Source organism: Peromyscus leucopus, chromosome 3, assembly GCF_004664715.2.
Source record: "Peromyscus leucopus breed LL Stock chromosome 3, UCI_PerLeu_2.1, whole genome shotgun sequence".
Lineage (NCBI taxonomy): Eukaryota > Metazoa > Chordata > Mammalia > Rodentia > Cricetidae > Peromyscus > Peromyscus leucopus.
The window spans coordinates 135,980,482-136,002,319 of NC_051065.1; the positions used below are offsets into that span (position 1 = coordinate 135,980,482).

The 21,838-nt window shown below is 43.6% G+C and overlaps 1 protein-coding gene across 4 annotated transcripts in view; it reads left to right on the plus strand.

Moving 5' to 3' along the window:
- The window catches only part of Eps8 (epidermal growth factor receptor pathway substrate 8), a 173,418-nt gene that overhangs the window by 48,579 nt on the left and 103,001 nt on the right, over positions 1-21,838 (plus strand). For all 4 annotated transcript variants that reach the window (XM_028872184.2, XM_028872183.2, XM_028872185.2 and 1 more), the window contains one exon: positions 6,738-6,812. The gene's annotated coding sequence lies outside the window, so the exon portion shown is untranslated. The remainder of the gene's footprint in view (positions 1-6,737; positions 6,813-21,838) is intronic.

The following is a 21,838-nucleotide window of genomic DNA, read 5'->3' on the forward strand; positions in this document are numbered from 1 at the left end:
TTCAAGGACTTTGGGACTGACTTTGGGCAGGTTTTCTAACCTCCCTAGATCTCAGCTCTTTACTATAACACGAGAGTACTGTATACTCCCAGGTGACTGGGTGACTGTGAAGATGACATGGTCGAACATATGTCACGTGCTTGATGAATCTAGTGTGTAAAATGTTGTGAAGAAGAATTAGCGGTGCAGCTATAATTGCCTGCATAGGACCTGTACTCAGTAAAGCCAGGCAATATTGCGTAGTGGAATGAGAGGGGCCCCTGAGCCTCTACTCCAGCTGGTGACCTCTGTGGGAAGGGGAATCCGTTTTCTTTAAGGGTGTGGCTCCTGGCAAATGCTTCAGTGCATGGCTCCACACTCATGAATGGACAGCACATATTGGACTTGGTGGGTTATTTAAAAAAAATACATGAAGTTGGGAGAGGTGGGCATAGGTCTCAGAAGAGTTTGGGAATTGGGAATGAAAATAATCAAAATACATATACTGTATGCATGTATGAATTAATTAAAATATTTTAAAGGGAAACATAAGCATAAGTTACTGCATATTGAAGCCTCTAGGATTAGAAAAATTTGACTTCAGAGACATAGTCTGTTGTGGTAGGAATGAGCTGAAGTAAATATGGCCTCTGTGGACTGAGGGATAGAAATGAAACCCAAGTGAAAGTCTCCTGAGATTCTAGTCCCAGATTGGTACATTTCCACATGCAATATTTAATTAGGCACTGCTTAGTGATTTTATATTATGACTCTATTTTCTGATGCTATAATAAAGTACCTGGAGTTGGATGCTTTATAAAGAAAGAGGTTTATCTAGTTCACAGTTTTAGAGACTGAAAGTCCAAGGTGAGGCAGCCTCTTGATTTAGCTTCCAGTGAGGGACTTAGGACAGGCCTTGTGACAGTGATCACATGATGGGACAGACAACCAGAGAGATTCAGCAGTCAGACTTGCTCATTTTGTGAGAAGAGCTAGCTCCCTTGTGAGAACAGCATTTAATCTCTTCTGAGGGCAGCATTCTCCCCCCACCACAATCGACCCAATTACCTTCCACAAAACTCTTAAAAGTGAACTACCAAGCCTCCTGTCTGTGAGCTTTTGGGAGACACAGTCGGACCATATCCAACCCACTGCAGATTTGACCCACAAGTCCCGGGAGTGGGGTGCCCTCATGTGCATCCCCTCCAGCATTTTACCAAGCACCTCCTGCTGCCCGGAGTTCCGCAGGAACTACTGTCACAAGAAACATGTCTGTGTCTTGCTCTCTCCTTTTGGCTCTCGTATCTGACTATGAGATGGACCTGCAAACACATGGTAGCAGTGTCCCTACAAGTCAGTGAGACGGGCTCAAGGAAAGCTGGGCTTTGTGAATACGTTATTTCTGAAGCCGGGGACTTTCTCATAATGGGAGGCTGATCACTAAGTACAGTTAATTATTTGGGAATGTTTTAGTTTAGGTGACTGCTGACTGCGGTATTCTGAAATTGTAACTTTGGGTATCTACTGGAAGGAACCCTCCTTGTGTGCTTTTCTGTTGCTGTGACCGAAGAGACTGACCAAAAGTAACTCGGGGAGGAAATGTCTCATTCCAGTCCATCACTGAAGGAAGTCAGGGCAGGAACCATGGAAAGCTGCTTGCTGGCAAGTTCTCTCTCCTGTCTGACCTGTCCTCTCCCCTCCTTTCCGCTGCTCTCTTCTGCTCAAATAGCTTTCTTAAAGGCTCAGGACCACCGGAGTGGGCTGGGCCCTCCCACATCAATTACCAGTGAAGGAAATGCCCCAAAGACCCCCCCCCCCCCAAGGCTGATCAGTTGAGATAGGTCCTCAATTGAAGTTCCCTCTTCCCAGGTGTGTCAGCATGACCGTCAAATCGGCCATCATAGAAGTCTGTCTTTAAATTTTCCTAGGGACATTTATGCATACACTACACTTTAGATCAGTAAACATTACAGACAAAGCTTTGTTGTTTACACAGTCTACTCCAGGCTGCAATATGCAAAAGGGCTTCAAATGTGTTTCTTGATGTTCATTTACAATCATGGGGAATATTATTGGCATTTTTAGGAGAAGCGAGTCTAATGTTAGCTAGCATAAGAATAATGTTAAATATCAGAACAATAACTAGATGCTGATAATTAGAAAATCTGCTATTAAATATTTAATACTAGGCACTGTGAATAATGTGGCTTATATAAAATATTAAAATATGTGAGATCCATCATGTATATAATGGTCCATATTTAAGCATGACCACAGACCAGATGGTGAGAATTCTACTGTTAGTCCCTGAATGCTGACTCACGGCATTGAATGTTGACTCAACACTTTGAATGGAAAAAAATTTTTCCTCACTTGCAGGTGAAAGATCTAGAACTTGCTTGAGATAATAAAAAGCTCATAAGGGATAAAACCAAAATTGAACTTCAAAATCTTTGTTCTTTCCACCTTTTTATGCCCAATTCTACCTCATCATCTAAGAGGATTTATACTAATTTAAATGACAAATGCATCATGCAGTCTTGAAGAATGTAAAGCATTACTTATCATTTAGTTCATCCTGTGTCCTTCAGCAGTGTGTTCTGTGCCAGTAAAAGGTGACTCAACACTTTGGAAGTAAATGGCACTCCCGGGGGCCTGGGGGTGGCCTGGGGGTGGCCTGGGGGTGGCCTGGGGGTGGCCTGGGGGTGGCCTGGTGGCTAGGAGCAGCTGCTGAATTTGTACATGATCCAAGTTTGGTTTCCAGCCACCCATGTTGTGTAGCTCACAACCATCTGTAACTCCAACTGCGGCGGATCTAGCATCCTCTTCTGGCTTCCTCAGATACCTATGCTCACAAGTGCACATACCCCCCACATCGATACGCATGGCATACATATGAAGAAATAATAAAAACAATTCCTTAACAAAATCAACCACCAATGAAACCAAACCCCTAGAGCCTGGCAATCTTCTGATAGTTTCAAACGGTTATTACTTTGCAGTGGAATTGCTGCTTTTGATGTACTGGTATTCCTAATATAGACATCAGCAGATACTGCACACAGAATGCAACATGTCAAGTGAGCTATTTTGAGAAATACCTTCTAGCTGAAGAGTTGGCTACTGTTATTAGTTAGTAAAAACAAGTATTTTACCTTCTCAGAACATGTGGTTAAATTTTGTTATTTTTAATGTTTTTATTCTAATATGTGAGGTACCAGGTTTTGATGTATATTTCCTTGTTTTTTAAAAGTCTACCTCATAGCATAATTCATCTCTGCAAAGGAATGTGGTAGAATAGTGTAGTGAATGCAGTGGAGTCAGAACTTCAAGTGGCTGCTCATCCTTGGCACTTTTTGCTTGTTCCTGTCCTTTAGGTTCATGGTGTTGTCGCTGTTTGATTGTGTTTGAATCAAGGTCTCACCATGTAGCCCAGGTTGGCCCTGAACTCACGGTCCTCTCTCACTTTCAAGTACTGGAATCACAGCCATGTACCACTGTGCTCGGCTATTACTTCATTTTTGTCCTCCCTTATCAAGTCAAGCCAGTTTCAACAATATTTTTTTTTGTAACTGCTTCGTTATTCCCCCAGATATTAATGCTTTTAGAAGACCTGACTATATTTTCATTATCATAGCTCAGATATTACTGGGTATTCAGTGAGTGAACATGTCAGTAGATTGCCAGAGGTCTTCTCGGATAGACTTTGAGTGCCCATCCAGATGCAGCCCTCTGACTGTGGTGTGAAGTGAACATCTCTCTCTGCTTCCCTCCATTAGTCTCCCAGGCCACTCGCTGAAGTGGCCTCATTGTGCTGTGTGTGGGGTTTCCTAGCGGTACGTAATTCCAGTGACCGCTTGAGTAGTTCAACATGTCCCTCTGTCCTGGGTGGTGTGTGTGTGTGTGTGTGTGTGTGTGTGTGTGTGTGTGTGTGTGAGAGAGAGAGAGAGAGAGAGAGAGAGAGAGAGAGAGAGAGAGAGAGAGAGAGAGAGAGAGCTAGAATTGGAACTAAATTTGGGTTCTTTTTCCTCCTCCCTCCTCTTTGCTTCTGTTCATCTGTCTCTCCCTCTCCATCTTGCCTCTTTCTCTCCATGTCTTACACTGTACTGTAAGTACTACCCACTGCACAGTGGACGCCTCCTTTCCCAGTGAGAAGCATCTTTTGTGGTTGTTCTCCTGGCAGATGCTGCCTGCTCTTTTGCCTAGATACTCAGGCATTGCGGGCTGCCAATTTTGGTAGAGCAATTGCCAAGTTATCTCATTTTTTTACCTGGAATACTTTCATCTAAAACCTTATTCTTACTTATCCTTTGTTTCAGTAATGTGCACCTTATAAGAAGGAAAACTGGATACATGCTCGATTCTTTCTTCATTTCGGAGTTTTTAATGGTAGGAGATGTTAGGGAAATGATGCATTTATGAGAAGCACTCATGGAGTATAGTCATAGAGTGACATTCTGTGTGTGGATTGATAAAACAATGGAAAGGCACTGGTTTTGAAGGAACATGAAATCATGGTGGTAACAGCTTACAAGTCACCTTGTTATGTGTTGAGGAGGACAGTTTCTGTAACTAGGTGACAGTGTCACCTACATAGTCAGCCCTGGGACCACCCATGGAAGCCCGAGTTCTGCAGACAGAACTTTGTGGCGTCCAAGTTTGGTTCTGCAGTGATCGTGGCCACTTTAGATAAGTGACCTAATGTTTGTGTGCCTCGTTTCCCTTCTGTCATGTCAGGCTAACGGAAGAGCCTCCTGCCTAGGGCTGTCGTGGGGACGATTGAAGCCATGCATAGTAAGCGTGTGGGACTGGATCCACATGGTGCCATGCTCAGGTGCTTTGTAGCATAGAGAGGGAACCTCTCGGGCTTGAGTCATATGTTCCAGCCTATTTAATGTCGCTGTTTGCAATCCTTGAATTGAAATGTGTAGACACTGAGTATCAGTTGCTGTTAACACATTGAGAGGAAAACCTCATGCAGCCTCTTGCTCATACTTTATAATAGTACCAAGAAGTATTAACATTTATGCCTGTGTTTGCCAGTATTGTGAGCTATTTGTGGGGAGAGCCTTTGTTATAAAATTGTTGATAATATATTGCTGATTCTAGTCATCGAGCTGAGTTCCTATTAATTATAGTGATGTTTCATTTTTCAGGTTTGTCTAGTAATATGATTTTTAGATTCACAAACAGGTAGATTTGCTAGGTGTCAAGCCACACAAATTAAAGTAGGGTTTTTGAAACATGAGAATTTCAAGATGATAATTATTTTTTGGATGTATATATGTCAAGTGTCTTTCTTGGACACTCTCTGTCTTGTTCTGTGACACAACATTCCTGAACCTGGAGCTCACTGAGTTGGAAGAACTGCCTGGCCAGCAAACCCAAGGATCTTTCTCTCCGTCTCTGTCATGGAGGCCTTTGGCATGGGCTACTGTGCCCAGCTTTTACATGGGTGCTGGAGACTGATCTCAGTGCTTCATGCTTCTATGGCAAGCATTTTACCAACGGGGCTGTTTCTCCAGCTCCTTCCAATATATTTTATAATATAAATTACAACAGCATAGGTCACTTTTGAACTTTCTTTGAATTTATTCTTTGTGTCTTTTATATCATGTATCTCCATCCCATTACTTTCCATGTCCCTTCATATCCACCCTCTGCCCTTGCAACCCCCCCCAACATAAAATAAAATAAAATTTAAGAGGGAATAAAAAGAGAAGAAAAAGCCAGTCTCGTCATGGAAGCTGCAGTGTGACACAGTGAGTCACGCAGTAAACCCTTTTATCCATATATCTGTACTTGGAAGTGTTCATTGCGGAGTCATTGGTCTGGTTCAGGGCCTCTGTTTCTGCTACACTATCAATGCATGGCCCTCACTGGAGCTCCTCTTGGTGATCTTGCTGTTGCCCTGTGTCATGGAGATCCTGCAGCTTTGGGTCTACAGGGCCAGTCCTTTCAGGTGCTCCAGGAGAGCACAGATCGGGTGGATGTTGGGGTGGGCCAACCCATGACCCTGGTTCTGGGCCTGGGTAGTTACAGGGTTGGTCAGCCTGCCAGCTCTCCCTTGTCCTCACCACAAGATTGAGCTCTTTTGCCTTGCCCAGGCTAGTTCACCCCTTGCAGCAATGAGCAAGAGGCTGGACCAGTTCTCCTGCTTTCGTGTCCTCAGGGTGGGTTCTCCCCCGCCTACACCTTCAGGGCCTGCTCTACTGTGTTGCCCTGGTGTGGCGTAGGGGCCGCTCTCCTAAGTGTTGCAGCTGATTAGAGGAAGGGAGCATAGGTCATTTTAATAACAGGCCAGTTTATAAACATGATCTGGAATTTAAATAATTTTGCTGCTCCGTTTGTCTAGACGCCTTGGGTTGGACACACCTGTGTATTTGTGCATGGGAAACATGTAAATAGGCCTCTTATAGTTGATAGAACGCTAGGAAACATTAAAAAATGAAGAATGAACTACTTACTGCATTTAGGGTTAGACATGCATTCAAAACCCACTTTAAACCTCAGTTTAAACCTCTCAGATCCTGTGAGGATCAAATCAGAGAACCTTCTGGGGTGATGAGCTAACCCTGTGCCTCTCCCTTCATGCTTTCTTTCCTCGTGGCCTTTTCCACGCACAGTGTTTGGAATTTAGATAAAATGAGAAGCAGAAGTATAAGAGAATCAAGCATTTATCATGCAAAAGCAATTATTGTTTGCCTACTGTCTGTCAAAGCGAATCTTTTACCATTGTCATTTATTTTTGTGTGCAGGCCACCTCCATGTGACACTGTACTCACTGGCCGGAAGTGGAAGCCCGAGAACCGGAAATCATTTTCGTCTCTGAGGTGAGTCTGCTCAGGGAATAATTGGCATATTTTCAGGGACAGGATCTCAGTTGGTGGAGTGCTTCCTTAGCATCCACAAAGCCCTGGATTCCACCCCCAACGCTGCAGAAACAAGGTGTGGTGGTGCGTGCTTGTTACCCAGCCTGGGGAGGTGGAGGCCGGAGGATCAGAAGTTCAGGGTTATTTTTGGCTCCATAGGAAGTTGGGCACACACACGAGACCCTGCCTCAAACCGTAGAAGCCACTTGCTGTTTCTTGGAATTGATGGCTTCATTCATGTATTTAACGACTCAGTTTTTTTCATAGCCCGTTACCCTCCCTCACCCCTTTCTGACTCTCCCACTGAGGCCCTTCTTCACCCAGCCCCCTCCTCCTTTCATGTATTTTGTGTGTCACTCATTGAGTTTCATTAGCATGGGGTGGGGGCCTATTTCCCAGAGCATGGGGAACCTACCAGTGGCTGTACGACTCAGGAGGGTGACATCTCTTCCCTGCCAGCAGCCATTCACCGTCAAGGGTCCCTCCAGGAGCGGTGAGGCCCCTCTCCCACCCCCATCTGTGAGGAAATGTTGATGTTGATGGGCCCCAACGTTTAACTTCTTTGAAAATTTCCTACATGTTTACCGTGTATCTTGAACATACCTTCTCCTCACTCTTCCCTAGCCCTCCCCAACATATTTCACTCTCAACTTCACGTCCTTTCATTCTTTATTAAAAGAAAATATAACTCACAGTCCAGTTAGTGCTGCTTGTCTATGCAGGGGTATGAGGCCAACCAGCGGGCAGACAGCCCGACAGATCAGTGGCCACAGTCCCAAGGAAAAGTGAGTCTTTCTCCACCAGTAGGCAGGAGCTACCATCAGCTCTTGAGTTGGGGTGGGGCCTTGTGTGCTCCTGCCCCCTCCATGCTGGACCGTTGAGTGGTCTGATTTTGCGTGGGTTGTACGCAGGTAACCACTGTGCTGTGAGCTGCTGTGAGGTCATGAGTGCAGTGGTCCTGTCATGGTCGGCAGGCTTCTCTTTGTGGGATGCCTCCCCATCATGGTCTGATTCTTCTGTTCTCCCACCCGGTCCTTTCCTGTGTCCTGGACTAGTCAGTCCTCAGCCTGCTTTGTTGTTTTCACGTGCTGAGGAGCACATTCCGGATGTCTACAGGACGCTATTATGTGCGTGCAGGTGAGAGCTGAGGCTCCACAGCCCCTCATCAGCGACTGCCTGGCTGCCTCAGGTGCCCCTTGCCATTGTCACTGTGGGGTGTCGGTATCTTTGTCTTGGCGTGTCTGTTTTTAACATGGCGGAGATGTGGTCATTTTCCCCACTTACCTTGATAATACCATGAGAATAAACTGATATTGTGAAAAAGAATTGAGAGGTGGAGGTGTTAACACCGAATTGCCACAGCCGATCCAATGAGAGTCAGCGATTCTATGCAGAGAATCTTTTTCTGTGTGGAAAATTTGTGTTGTTTTAGTCTGATAGCCCTGAGCTGGTAGTGAGATGGGGCGTGCCATGCCTGCTGCTGAGTGAATGTGTAGAGCGAACGAAGAGGGCAAGTGTGAAGCAGTGTGAGGAGAACAAGAGGGCAAGTGTGAAGGAGTGTGAGGAGAGCAAGAGGGCAAGTGTGAAGGAGTGTGAGGAGAGCAAGAGGGCAAGTGTGAAGGAGTGTGAGGAGAGCAAGAGGGCAAGTGTGAAGCAGTTGAGGAGGACAAGAGGACAAGTGTGAAGGAGTGTGAGGAGAACAAGAGGGCAAGTGTGAAGGAGTGTGAGGAGGACAAGAGGGCAAGTGTGAAGGAGTGTGAGGAGAACAAGAGGGCAAGTGTGAAGGAGTGTGAGGAGAACAAGAGGGCAAGTGTAAAGGAGTGTGAGGAGAACAAGAGGGCAAGTGTGAAGGAAGGAGTGTGAGGAGAACAAGAGGGCAAGTGTGAAGCAGTTGAGGAGAACAAGAGGACAAGTGTGAAGGAGTGTGAGGAGAGCAAGAGGGCAAGTGTGAAGCAGTGTGAGGAGAGAAAACTGATTGCGTGGTCCTGAACTCATGCACAGAACTCTTTGGATTCTGTTACTAGGAAATACTTAGGCAGTCGTCAACCTATAGGTTATGAAAAATGACGTGTTAAAACTGCACTCATGGTATTTCCAGTGGTTTTCATTCTCCTGTTGTGGCAAACAGTCTGTGCCCTTTTCTTTCTCTGGTTTGAGCCATTCATCTGGGCGCCCCTAAGCGCGTACTACGAGGCTTAGTAGGACCAAGTAGGCGTCTCTTATCACCGTCAATATTTTTGTTTGGTTTCTCTTTGCTTCCTTTCCTTCTGTTGGCATTCTTCAGCCCACTGAACACATGTGGTCTTCGGTCTGTGTGGGCTCGGGTTTTCGCACATGCCCACGCTTCCTCATTCTCTGAGAAGGTATGCCTAAGATTTTTAAGATGTGCCAGATTCTGTTTAGTGAGCAGGGTTGCTGTATTTCTTTCCAGTAGCTAGTTTCATAGCTGTCGGTCTGATGACAATAACACTTTTCTGAGGCTTGCCGTTCCTTTGTAGCTGGTTGGCTTGGCTATCCTTTGTCTAATGGACTGTGTGGCTATTTATGGGTCATAGTCTAGAACAAAATGTTACATTGTTTTCACACAGTTTACCTGGTTCCTCCCTGAGGAACTGAGGGGTAGTGTTCAGGCCTTTAGCAATGATTAACACAGCGTCCTTAAGAGCAGAGCAGGCTCAATGGTTTCAGTCCTTTGTCCATTGACCCTCTAAGTTATTGCTTGACTGAATCATCAGGTAACTTTTTTGTTCTCTTTGTATTGTTGCAAACTAGATTCTTTTGTATCTTTAAGAAGTGTTGATTTTTGTCTCTGTGTGCTCCCAGATGGGAAAGAAGGAAATGGTTACTTCAAAGAAACAGCTGTAAAGGTCATCCACCAACTGCTTTTTTATTTAGATAATGAGTAGAGATGGAGGTGTGTGTGGGGGTGGGGAGGGCTTGGTTTCATAGTCTCTTTCACTAAATACTTATAAAGCTTCTGGTATGCAACTTATCTGCGGGGTCATAGCTGTAAGCCGGGGATCATGCGTGAGATGGTATGGAGAGAGGACAGTGTCTGAGTGTCAGAAAAAGATTGCCACTGCTGTTCCTTTCTTCTTCATAGTCATTCCTGCCACGGTTCTGTGGGGAAGCCCAGCGGAGGAAGTTCTGTTCAGGTGGGCTTGCTCCAAATGAATGAGGTGTGATAAGGACCTGTTAGCACAGTAGGTCAGCTTGAGAGACTGTGCATGGTGTACTCTCTTATTTATTAACATGGGTAAGTCCAGGCCTGGCCACGGTTCAGCTTACCTGGCTGACATTACTGCCACTTCAGAGAAACGGGTTAATTGGTCACCTATGAGCTATGTTTATGGATTGTGTTGGCATTATATGAGGTACACAGCTTGACCTTACATTTAAAATGGAATTACCAATTTAAAAGAAAAAAAATTAACTTTTCAGCTCGTGTTTCTTTTTTAAACACAAGATGAACATTTCCACCTCAAAGTCAGGTTTTTGAAGAGTAGACATAAGGGCTTAGGTTGTAGCTAAGAGGTATAGTGCTTGCTTAGAATATAAGTCCCTGGATCTCATCCCTAGCACCATCTCCCCCCCAAAAAAATACACACGCAAAAACAACACAAACTCCAGACATACGGTGATTAATCATGCAGCTTGCTTTGTCTGTACACGTGTGTACACAGTTTATCTCTGTCTTGCATTTCAGACCCTGAGAGTACAGGCCGTAGGTCTAGATCACATTTCACTACTGGGCTTGGGGATGATTGGAATTATTGACTCTTACTTAAAGACAAAATGAAATAATTTTAGCAAAAATACTAGAAAAAAAATCACCCAGTTCTATTAAAAAATATTTTAGACTTTGAGTTTTATCATGAAGTTTTACCATAAGTCTAAAAAAACCCTGAGACTTAGAAAAACCAGTTCTAATGGTAGAAAACTGACTTCAGGTGCTGTTTTCTGTTTAATTCTAAAAATTCTTTAATATTTTGTTTTCAAGATTACAAGTGGTCTGTTTATAGGATTTGGTAAAACTAGCAGGAAAAAAAACCACATGTCACAATTGCCTAGAATGTTTCAACTATTTTCTCCACAAGATTAATTTCCTTGTCATGTGAAGACACGCCTTTAAGATCCTGTGATGTATATTGTTGACAGAACTTCTTGTCTGAGATTCACTTCTGAAATCAGTAAATGGACTATACTAACTGTCATGTCGAGGCATATCATTCATGAATTAATTTTTTTTTAGAATTTTGTGCAAGTGAAAATTTTCTTATTTATATGTAGATAAAGAACGATACACAGTTTGTCTCCACAGTTTTGGTCCTGTAGATGTGGGCTGTATCATAACCTGGGGATGGGATTAAGTGGGGAATTTGTCGTAGGAATAATGGGAAGTGAAGTATTGATGAGTGGCGGAGGACAGCCCACACTGGTATGAATTAGCAGCATGGCTGATGTCAGGTCTATAATTTTCCTTAGTGACCAAGGCAGCCAGTGTAGAGAACACGTTGCCAGAGGAAGTGGAGGTTTACATCTTTGAAGAGTTCATAGTTTCACACTCAAAATCAGGACTCTTTGTCTCAAAGCTTTGGTTTTGAAGCCATCTCCAGGTTCTGGTGATCTGGAGCTGGCAGGTCTTGTTCAAGTTTTATTTTTCAAATTGTCTTGGATGTGGTGTGATGCTTAGTGCTCTGAACTGGCAACGTGGAATCAGGTGCTCAGAGGCAACCTGGTGCTTGGTTTATTCTCATAGTGGCTGACAGCAGACATTTGAGAGTTACGAAGATCTGAATCTGAATCTGAAGTTGCCTCTGGCAGCTGGAAGCGTTCGGACAGGGACTAAGAATTCCAAGCAATTACTTCCTTAGTTATAACACTCAAGACCAGCACAGCCACTGTACATCTGTTGAATGGATATCTGATCAAGTTCCTGAGCATGTGTAGTCTTGGATATTAATTAAATGATGGTGATAATTATCAATATGATTTTCAATAGCTAAAGTTGAAAACCTTGTAAAAATACAGTTATGAACACATTATTCTAATAGTGATATAATGATATGATCTAATATCTAATAGTGATATAATATAATGATCTATATCATTCTGATATAGATCAGCTCTTTAGAAACCAAACTTACCTAGCTGCTGTATTTTATGAAGTTTTCATAAAAGCAGAAAATGGAAAGTTATCTTAAATGAACTATTAGTCAATAAGGAATAGGGCCTGGAGTATAGATTTTGGAAATTAAATCCCTTCAGACTACAGTGTGAAGGTTCAATACAGATACTCGGTATATGTTGAAAGGATATATGTGTATGCTGTGGTAGGGCTCAGATACCAGGGAGGAGTTCTCTGGGCCCTAGAAGAGTCCTTGGGATTTTAACAGAAAGAATAAAGTGTGGACTAGGCCTATAAAGACAAAACAAGGATGGGAAGGAAGATGTGGAAGGAGAGAGATGGGAGGGAGGGAGAGGAAGAGAGAGAAAGGAAAAAGGGGAGGACTTAATCATAGCCAATAGAGAGCTCTTTTAGGTTCTAGGTCTCTGGAAATGTACTATGTTGTACACATACACATACACACACACACACACACACACACACACACACACACACACTCCTGCTTGAGACAGGGCATCACTATGGAGCTCTCACTGGCCTAGACTCACTATGGAGGTTATGCTGGTCTTGAACTTCTAATGATCTTCCACCTCTGTCTTGAATGTACTGGAGTTCCAGGCATGCTCCATTGCTCCTGGCCCAGGAGGAGTTTGGAAACAAGTATACAGGCCGTGGGGGTCAGTGGTGGTGCAAAACAGGGGAGTTAGTCATCTGAAGTGGAGCTGTAAATGAATGCCTCCATATAATGTATGGTTGGATCACAGGGAATGTATTCACCGAATACTAAGGAATTTACTATAAATCAACAGCAGACAGATGACAGGCAAGTCTCCAAAGTGCTAGAAATGAGCAACACATGTCTAAATAATTCTAGGTTAAGGAGAAAGTCTCCAGAAATAAAAGTATGGGCTGGAGGTGACTCATGCCTTATGAACATGAGACCCTGAGTTTAGATTCCCAGCATTCAAGTAAAACCGAGTCCAGCAGTGTGTGTGTGTGTGTGTGTGTGTGTGTGTGTGTGTGTGTGTGTGTACAGTCCCAGTGCAGCAGTGTGTGTGTGTGTACAGTCCCAGTGAAGCAGTGTGTGTGTGTGTGTGTGTGTACAGTCCCAGTGCAGCAGTGTGTGTGTGTGTGTGTGTGTGTACAGTCCCAGTGAAGCAATGTGTGTGTGTGTGTACAGTCCCAGTGAAGCAGTGTGTGTGTGTGTTTGTGTGTGTGTGTGTGTGTGTGTGCAGTCCCAGTGCGGCAGTGTTGTATGTGTGCAGTCCCAGTGCAGCAGTGTGTGTGTGTGCGTGTGCGCGCGCGCACACGCAGTCACAGCACTGAGGAATGGAGGTTGGGGCTCACGGGAGAGCACTGGCCAGCCAGCCTAGCTGAGATGAGTTCCAGGGTCAGAGAGAGACCCTGTCTCAAAAAATAATTGGGAGTGATCAAGGAAGATGCCTGATGCTGATCACTGATCTTCCCACACATGCGCACACCCATGAACACACACTTTCCTCTTCACACAGACACACATGAACATACACTCGCCTTGTATACACACATACATACACCACATACACACATACACATAAATATACACCCCCTTCTACAGATTTACATACACTACACATATCAAACACACACATACATATACCACACACACCCATGAATATACACTCCCCTTGTACACACACATACATATACCACACACACACACACATATATACCACACACACCCATGAATATACACTCTTCTACAGACACACACACACATACATATACCACACACACCCATGAACATACACTCCACTTCTACAATTACATATGACACACACATACACATAATATACCACACACACCCATGTGCAGCAATTACATACCACACACACAAATATACCACACACATACATACACATGAATATACATCTCCTTTCTACGGATATACATACACTACACACATCAGACACACATACCCATGAACATACATTCCCCTTCTACAGACACATACACACATAAACACATATTCCCCTTCTGCCAACACACACACACACACACACACACACACACACACACACACACGCATGCACTAAAAATACATTAAACCAAATTCAAATGAAAGCAGGATATACCAAAATTATCCAGATCTGTAGGATATAATTAAAGCTGTGTTAGAGATAATAAAACTGCTGTATCAGAAATGCTCTGCCTTTGATTTGTTTGCTTCCAGAAATAGTGTGCTAAGGGCCGAAGAAAGAATCCTTGGACTTGAAGAAGGAAATGGAAACTTTCCAAATTGAGAAGCAAGGAGAGAAATGAAAAAAACAAAAACATTGATCAGATTATCTAAAACTTTGAGACAACCAGAGAGAGGCACACCTACGTATAATGGAAATATAAGAAAAAGAAACATTTGGAGTAGAAATAGCTGCGAAATTTCCAAATGTAATGGCAGTCATCAAAGCATGGGTAGACACCCTGGCATCCACAGGTAGCAGGTATTCCTCAAGCTACCAGAATCCCCCAAACAAAGAGATCTTGGAAGGAGCCCGAGGAGATAGGAGACAAAGTCACTTTTAGAAAGATGGAGTGAGAATTTCACACGTCGTTTTTTCAGAAGCTCTGAAGAACAGGGTCCTATAGTGTCAGAAAACCACACCCAAACTGATGCTGTATAGTTAGATATCCAGAAAAAATCAGACCTCAGAAATGATAGAGAAATAAAAACTCTTTCAAGGGGCCAGCAAGTTGTCCTGACTTCCACATGTATGCCTTACCTCTGTGTCTAAACATGTGCACACATACAAAATAAATAAACTTGAAACTAATCTTTAACAAAACCTCTCACAGAGTACTAAAAGTACAACTAGGAATTTGTCATGAGTGGAGTGTATTGTGGTAATATATTATGTACCCCAATAAACTTGCCTGAGGATCAGAGAAGCAGAGCAAGCCACAGCCAACCTCACCTCACCAGCTCCTCAACCGATCAATCCTATTTCCACGAATCCTCAGACTGAAAGCCTCTGAGCCCCCCCATGAAAGGGTCTCAGCTAAACTGCCTTTTCCTATCTCCTCACACCTTATATACCTTTCTCTGCCCAGCCATGTCACTTCCTGGGATTAAAGGCTTGTGTGCTTCCCAGTACTGGGATTAAAGGCATGCGCCACCATTGCCTGGCTCTGTTTCCAGTGTGGCCTTGATCTCACAGAGATCCAGATGGATCTTTGCCTCTTGAGTGATAGGATTAAGGGTGTGTGCCACCACTGTCTGGCCTCTATGTCTAATCTAGTGGCTGGCTCTGTCCTCTAATCTTCAGGCAAGCTTTATTAGTGTACTCAATACATCACCACATTGTATCCCACCTTGGGGGAGATGCTGAAGAACATAAGATTAGTGCTTATTTTCTTCCATTCTGAGCCTTGTCTGTTTTGTTTTCTTAACTGCATGTTTTCAGCACATTTTTATTGACTTGGAATTTACTTCTGAAGCCTGGTATGCCGTACTATATGCTGTACATTGAGCATTTCTGCAAGCACCATCTCTGCGGCAGAAGTGATTGCCTCACCGGAACCTCAGATATTAAACATTATGTTTGCATTTGGAATAAACTCACTGCGCTGAATGCAAATAGCAGAACCAGTGTTCTTGGGTTTTGTGTGTTTGTAAGAAGTTATGTGTTCTCCTGCCTGGTGCTAGGAGCGTTGTGGACCCTCCAGACCCTTCAAGTTCAGTGGATCTGTGTAGCACCAGGCAGGGTGTTCCCAAGGGTCAGTGTGTTTGTATGACATCCTCCAAGAGTCTTTCTAGTACGGGGCCAATCACCTTTCAGTACGGCAGGACCTGGATTGTTAGAGGGGCACTACTGTGCATTCTTCAACTCCTCCCCCTGGCCTGTCAGTAGTCTGACCCGGAGGACACTGTGTGAATTACACACACACACACACACACACACACACACACACACACACACACACACACAGAGACAGAGAGAGACAGTGACACAGAGAGAAACAGAGACAGAGAGACAGAGACAGAGAGGGAGAATCCACCCCCTGGTTTCGAAATGGTGCCAGTGAACTGGCCTCTGTGTCTGTTTCTGAACTTGTTCCCATGGTGATGACTTATCTGCCTAGTTTATAGCTGGCCTGATTCTCCTGGTTTAGGTCACCAGTGTTTTCTTATTACCAGTTGTTCACACTGTGGGCAACAGTTAAATTTCTATCACTAAGGAGCAAGGAGGCAGAGGGCAAACTAGTGATTCAGGAGAAGTAGCTGTATCAGTGCTTTTAATTTCTTGATTATTTCCTCTCGGTGGAAACCAGCAGGAGCATCTCTACTTCCCATGGTTCCTAGCCTCTCAGCTGGTAGAGGATGGTTGTCCTCACTGCCCATACAGATTTACAGTCCTTTATAGAAGCATTATGAGAAGCAAATGAAAGCTGATGATGACATTTGAGACAGGGAACTAGATTGCCCATTCTTTGTTTTAATGAGTCAACACTGAAGTTCCTGCCTTACTGTATTTATATAAGGTGCAATAGTGAGTCAGTTGTTTTAAAGTTCATATCTACAACATTAAAACAAATGTTAAAATATGATGTAAGAATGGAAGACGTGAGAAGTAAGACAAGGCCTCCCAGAGGATGAAATGAACTGTTGAGATTTTGGGCATATCATTCCATATGCCCAAAGTAAGCGATAACTGGCCAGGACATCGCCCATGACACAAGCTTAGCTGTGGAGACTCCTGGACCTATCTTCAGACAGATACTAAATGATCCCTGAGCCACAGGCAGAATGGGGAACTTCAGTACAGGTGTGGCTGTTGACGGGTGACTCAGAGTGAACTGAACAAGTTAAAAAGATTTGCTGGGTGCGATGGTAATTTAAGGGAGCTGGTGACCTTTGAACCCTGAAAAATGTCACTCACTGAATTATAGCCATTGCTGCTTTACCATAAATAAGTCTGTCACTCGTAACAGTATTTATGTTAGTCCATTGTGGATGTGATGCATCTCCTCCTGCTCGTAACTCAAAGCGCACGGAGTGGCTTTCCTGTTTCCTGTGCTGCGTCACAGACACTATCCACCTTTCACCCTCATTTCTACATCGTTCATGGAATGCAGCAATTATTTCTACATCTAGGATGACCACATGACTTCATCGAGACCCCAGGCAGCATCAGGACATAGGACTGTTCTCACGGCTCAGAAATCTAGGCTTTTGGCAAAACCTGGCCTTTTTTTTTTTTTTTTTAAATACTTTTTGGTTTTTGGGACTGGGTCTCATATAAACCAGGTTGGCTACAAATTCACTATGTAGCCAAAGGTGGTTGAACTCTTGACTTTCCTGCCTCCACCTCCCATGCACTGGGACTGTAGGCGTATGCTACCACAGCTGGCTTCTTGATCGTTTTTTTGTAAACCATCTGGCTGGTATCGCCACTGTGGGACCCTTACTCAGGATGTCCCCTGGAACTTAGGCTCTTGTCTGGGTGTGTTGAGTCCTTGTTGCCTCAGTCAGGGATCTGTTGTAAGGCTCTCTGCTCTGACAACCACAGGGACCGACTTTACTATCCCCACGGAGGAGGAGGGAAAGCCCAGGTCCCTCCCTTCTTGAGCCCGCCCCTGGCAGTTCCTGTCCTTGTCATTGTCCCTCTTTTTTATGCATTTTTCTGGAGCACGAGTCCCAATTTGTCTTTATAATAAAAACCCGGAGCCAGATATCAGGGTATATGCTGAAAGATCAGAGAAGCAGAGCAGCCAGCCACTTGAGTTCTTACCTTTATCGAATCCTCAGCCTGAAAGTGACTGAGCTCCTGTCTCCTCCCGCCTTATATTCTTCTCTCTGCCCAGCCATGTCACTTCCTGTCTCCACCTCCCTAGTGCTGGGATTAACTGTGTGAGATCCAAATGCTGGGATCAAAGGTGTGTGCCACCACTGCCTGGCTCTGTTTCTCTCTTAGACTGGATCAATCTTGTGTAGCCCAAGGTGGCCTTGAACTCACAGAGATCTGTCTGCCTCTGCCTCCCGAGTGCTGGGATTAAAGGTGTGTGCCATCACTGCCTGGCCTCTATGACTGACTTAGTAGCTTAGCTCCACACTCTCATCTTCAGGCAAGCTTTGTTTGTTAGATCACAAACAAAATATCAACACATTTTCCCCGCTTAGGTTCTTTGTTCTTCCCATGAAAGACCTTCCTGAGCCTTCTCCCCTCTCCAGTTCTTGAATTTCTACTGGGAAGCAGTCAGATACCAACTCCCTACAGTGCCTTCCAAACCTTACCAGAGAAGAGATGGTTGGTTCCCGAGGCCAGCTTGATGGTCCACTTTGGTTTCATGACCAAGTCTCAATAATCGTGCTAAAGCCATTTCTGCTGTCCCCTCTTCCTCCTGCTCCTCCTCATCCTTCTTTGACACAGGGTCTCACTAGTAGCCCCTTGGATGACCTCAAATTTCTGGGGATTTTCCTGCCTCAGCCTTCAAGTGCGGTGACTGTGGGCATGTCACAGCTAAGTGTCAATTTCTTCACCTTCCTTTATTTGAAGACTTTATCTTTACGTTTTATGTGTAGGTGTGTGTGTGTGTGTGTGTGTGTGTGTGTGTGTGTGTGTGTGAGAGAGAGAGAGAGAGAGAGAGAGAGAGAGAGAGAGAGAGAGAGAGAGAGAATGTCTCTCTCTGTGTATGTGTGTGGCCTGCATGTGTACACAAGCCCTTGGAGGTGAAAGAGGAGCTGGAGTATACTGGAGTATACTGGAGTATACTGGAGTATACTGGAGTATAGGTGGTTGTGAGCTGCTGGGTGTGGGTGCTGAGCTGAACTTGGATCTCCTGGAAGAGAAGAAGCCCTCTTAACCACTGGATCATCTCTCTAGCTTTACATCTAAATACGAGTTCATCAGATGGCTGCTTCAGTTACTCTTCGTGCGCTCCAGAGTGCACCTGCTACTTGTATGTGTCGACGTGTGTCTCTTCACCTGTGCTTTTGGTTAGCCTAACGGGCAGATCCCACATCTCGTTACTAAAGCAGTTATCTCACTAACAGGAAAACCTTAGCAAATGCTTAAGATGCCTGTGTAATAAATAAATAAATAAATCCACCTTAACTAAGGGAGCTGTGTGTTTCTTCACCCATCTCTTGTCCTTGGAAAGTGGTGAATCCAGGTTGTCATGATGAGATCTAATGAGCAAAGTCAGGGCTGCATAGTGCATGAATTGCTATGTGACTAAAGGCCATCACGTAGCAGCCCGATTTTGCAATCCTTTATAATGCTAAATATATGAGTGTAATTGAAATGTGGGGATGGAGATGCAGCTCAGAGGTGAAGAACTGGCTAGCAATGCAATGCCTACACACACACACACACACACACACACATGCACACACACACATGCATGTACGCAGGCACAAATAATGAAAAGGAAAGTGCTGTGTATACTCCAAGATTTGTGCCCACACATGCACATCTTTTCTTGAGCCTTCTGAGAGTCTAAGCAGTGCTGTGAGGTTCCTGAAAGTCTCCACAGATGAACAGAAATTTGCATAAATACCCAGCAGAAGAGATCTGCCACCTTATGTTCTTTTACTGGCATGGATTTGAGGATAGTGCTAGCCTACTGGAGTGGAGAATAATATTTGCCTCAAAGTAAACAAAGTAATTTAAAAAGATCATTTCCTAAGAGAATACTGATTTATGAGTGGTCATCTGTGGATGGTGCATTTTATTTCATTGTTATGAATCAAAATGACTAAAAGTGAACTGGAGAGTGATTATTTTCATGCATGTATGATATTTTTAAGCCTTTGGAGAAAAGAACTTAGAAGATTGATAGGTTTTTAAAAATAAAGCAATCTGCATTCATTCAGATATTGCGCTGTGTATAAACACCTCGCAAAGTGGAGTTGCCAAAGAAAGTCATGTGGGTGTTGCATACATATGTATGGAACCAAAGAAAACCTTCTTAAAAATCAACAGAGTGGCTATTTAATAAGTACTTACACTGTAGCAGTGGGCAACCACATTTTAAAATAGAATTATCGCTGATTTGGATCAATGCCTATATTACTATTTAAAGACAGTAACTTTGACAAAGCTTATTCATTTTCAAGAAAGCAAGCTTGTTCTTTCTTACCTAATTTTTAAATCTCCAAATCTTACATTTGACTAATGGTAATATCAATGAAAAGACATGTTTTGGTGGCATTTCAAAATGACTATAATGTAAGATTGACTATTGACATTAATTCTCAGGGTTCATAAGCTTGAAGATTGACCGACCGAGTCATGGTCATGATTTTGGTTTTAAGTTATAAAACATTTCTGTTAAGTCAACAAAGACTAGAATACTCAAAGACATAAATAAAATACATAATACATAAATAACATCTATCTGTCTATCTATCTATCTATCTATCTATCTACCTATCTACCTACCTACCTACCTACCTATCTTTATGTATGTATGTATGTATGTATGACTTATCTACCTACCTATATCTGTTTGTCTATCTATCTGTCTGTCTATCATCTATCTATCTATCTATCTATCTATCTATCTATCTATCTATCTATCCCTGTCTTTAAAAGCAATGTGGAAGAAGGATTGAGGACACCTGACATTGACCCATAGACTTTTCAAACATGTACACACACACACACACACACACACACACACACACACACACACACACACACATAAAAGGAAGGCTCCCCATAAAGTCTTGGGTCTGCAAGCTAACCAAGACTAGCAGTTGAGTGGAGGAGTCACCATTTTATCTCCCAAAACTAAACTTGAAAGCAACATTTAATATTTTGCTGATCTCAGGTAAATCTTCCCTATATTAACTTCCAGCCAAAGGGCGTAACTACATTCTGCTGCCAGAGCAAATCTTGTGGGGTGGCCTCCAGAGCAGTCTTGCCACTTTTCAACCCTCCTGCATCCTGCCTTCTTCTAGGTGACAGTCCCTTTGTGCTGTCGGCTCTGCCTCTCTGATTTAAGGCCTCTCTGACCCCCTATTTATTAGTAACACACAAGCTTCAGGGACCATTTGATGTGCAAATCTAATGACAGGATTTATTTTCAAAGGACGGCTTGAGTTATATTATCCCAGCAACTATTGACACAGCTTTTTCTAGACTGTTACTCTGAAAGCAGGCATTTTACTGTTTATTGCAACACTACCTGGTTTAATTTTTCAGGACCATGTACATGGTATTAGCTTGATGAAAAGAGTGTATCTACATAATGATATTTTACAGTACTTCAGTTGGTCTGTGGTTTGCAATTAAGCTTGGGCATGTTGCCCGATCTTTTTTTTTTTTTTTTTTTTTTTTGCTGAGATAACTCCACCAGCACTCACAGACCCTTTTTGTACTCACTAACTGGCCTCCTTCTCTTTCTTCCTCCCCCGTTTCCCACTCAGTGCTACACAGCATGTGACTATAGATCGAAGAGGTTAAAGCTCACTGTGCAGCTGATGTGATACTTTTCTGACTCGATAGTGTGGAGGTAAAAAATATTCCAGGTTTGATAACCCTGTGTGAGAAGCCTTCACTCCACAGAGTATGGTTAGCACCTCAGCGTACTTAGATTTTCATGAGCTAAAGTAGGAACACCTATCATTGTTTAAAAAACTTGAACATTTTGCTGAGAGGATGCATTTAACATGATCATGTTGAACATGTGATTTAACATGTAGCGTTGGGTGGTTCTTTGGATGTGCGCTCCCTGAGCCGGCTGCAGGGACATGACCAACCTCTGGGTCCGGTGAACATAAAAGAAATGTTGACGGACAGGAAAACTGTGATACTGTGTCCCCAAAGCTTGCATTTTCCTCCTCTCAGAAGTCCTTTGTATGCGGCCTGTTTCATCA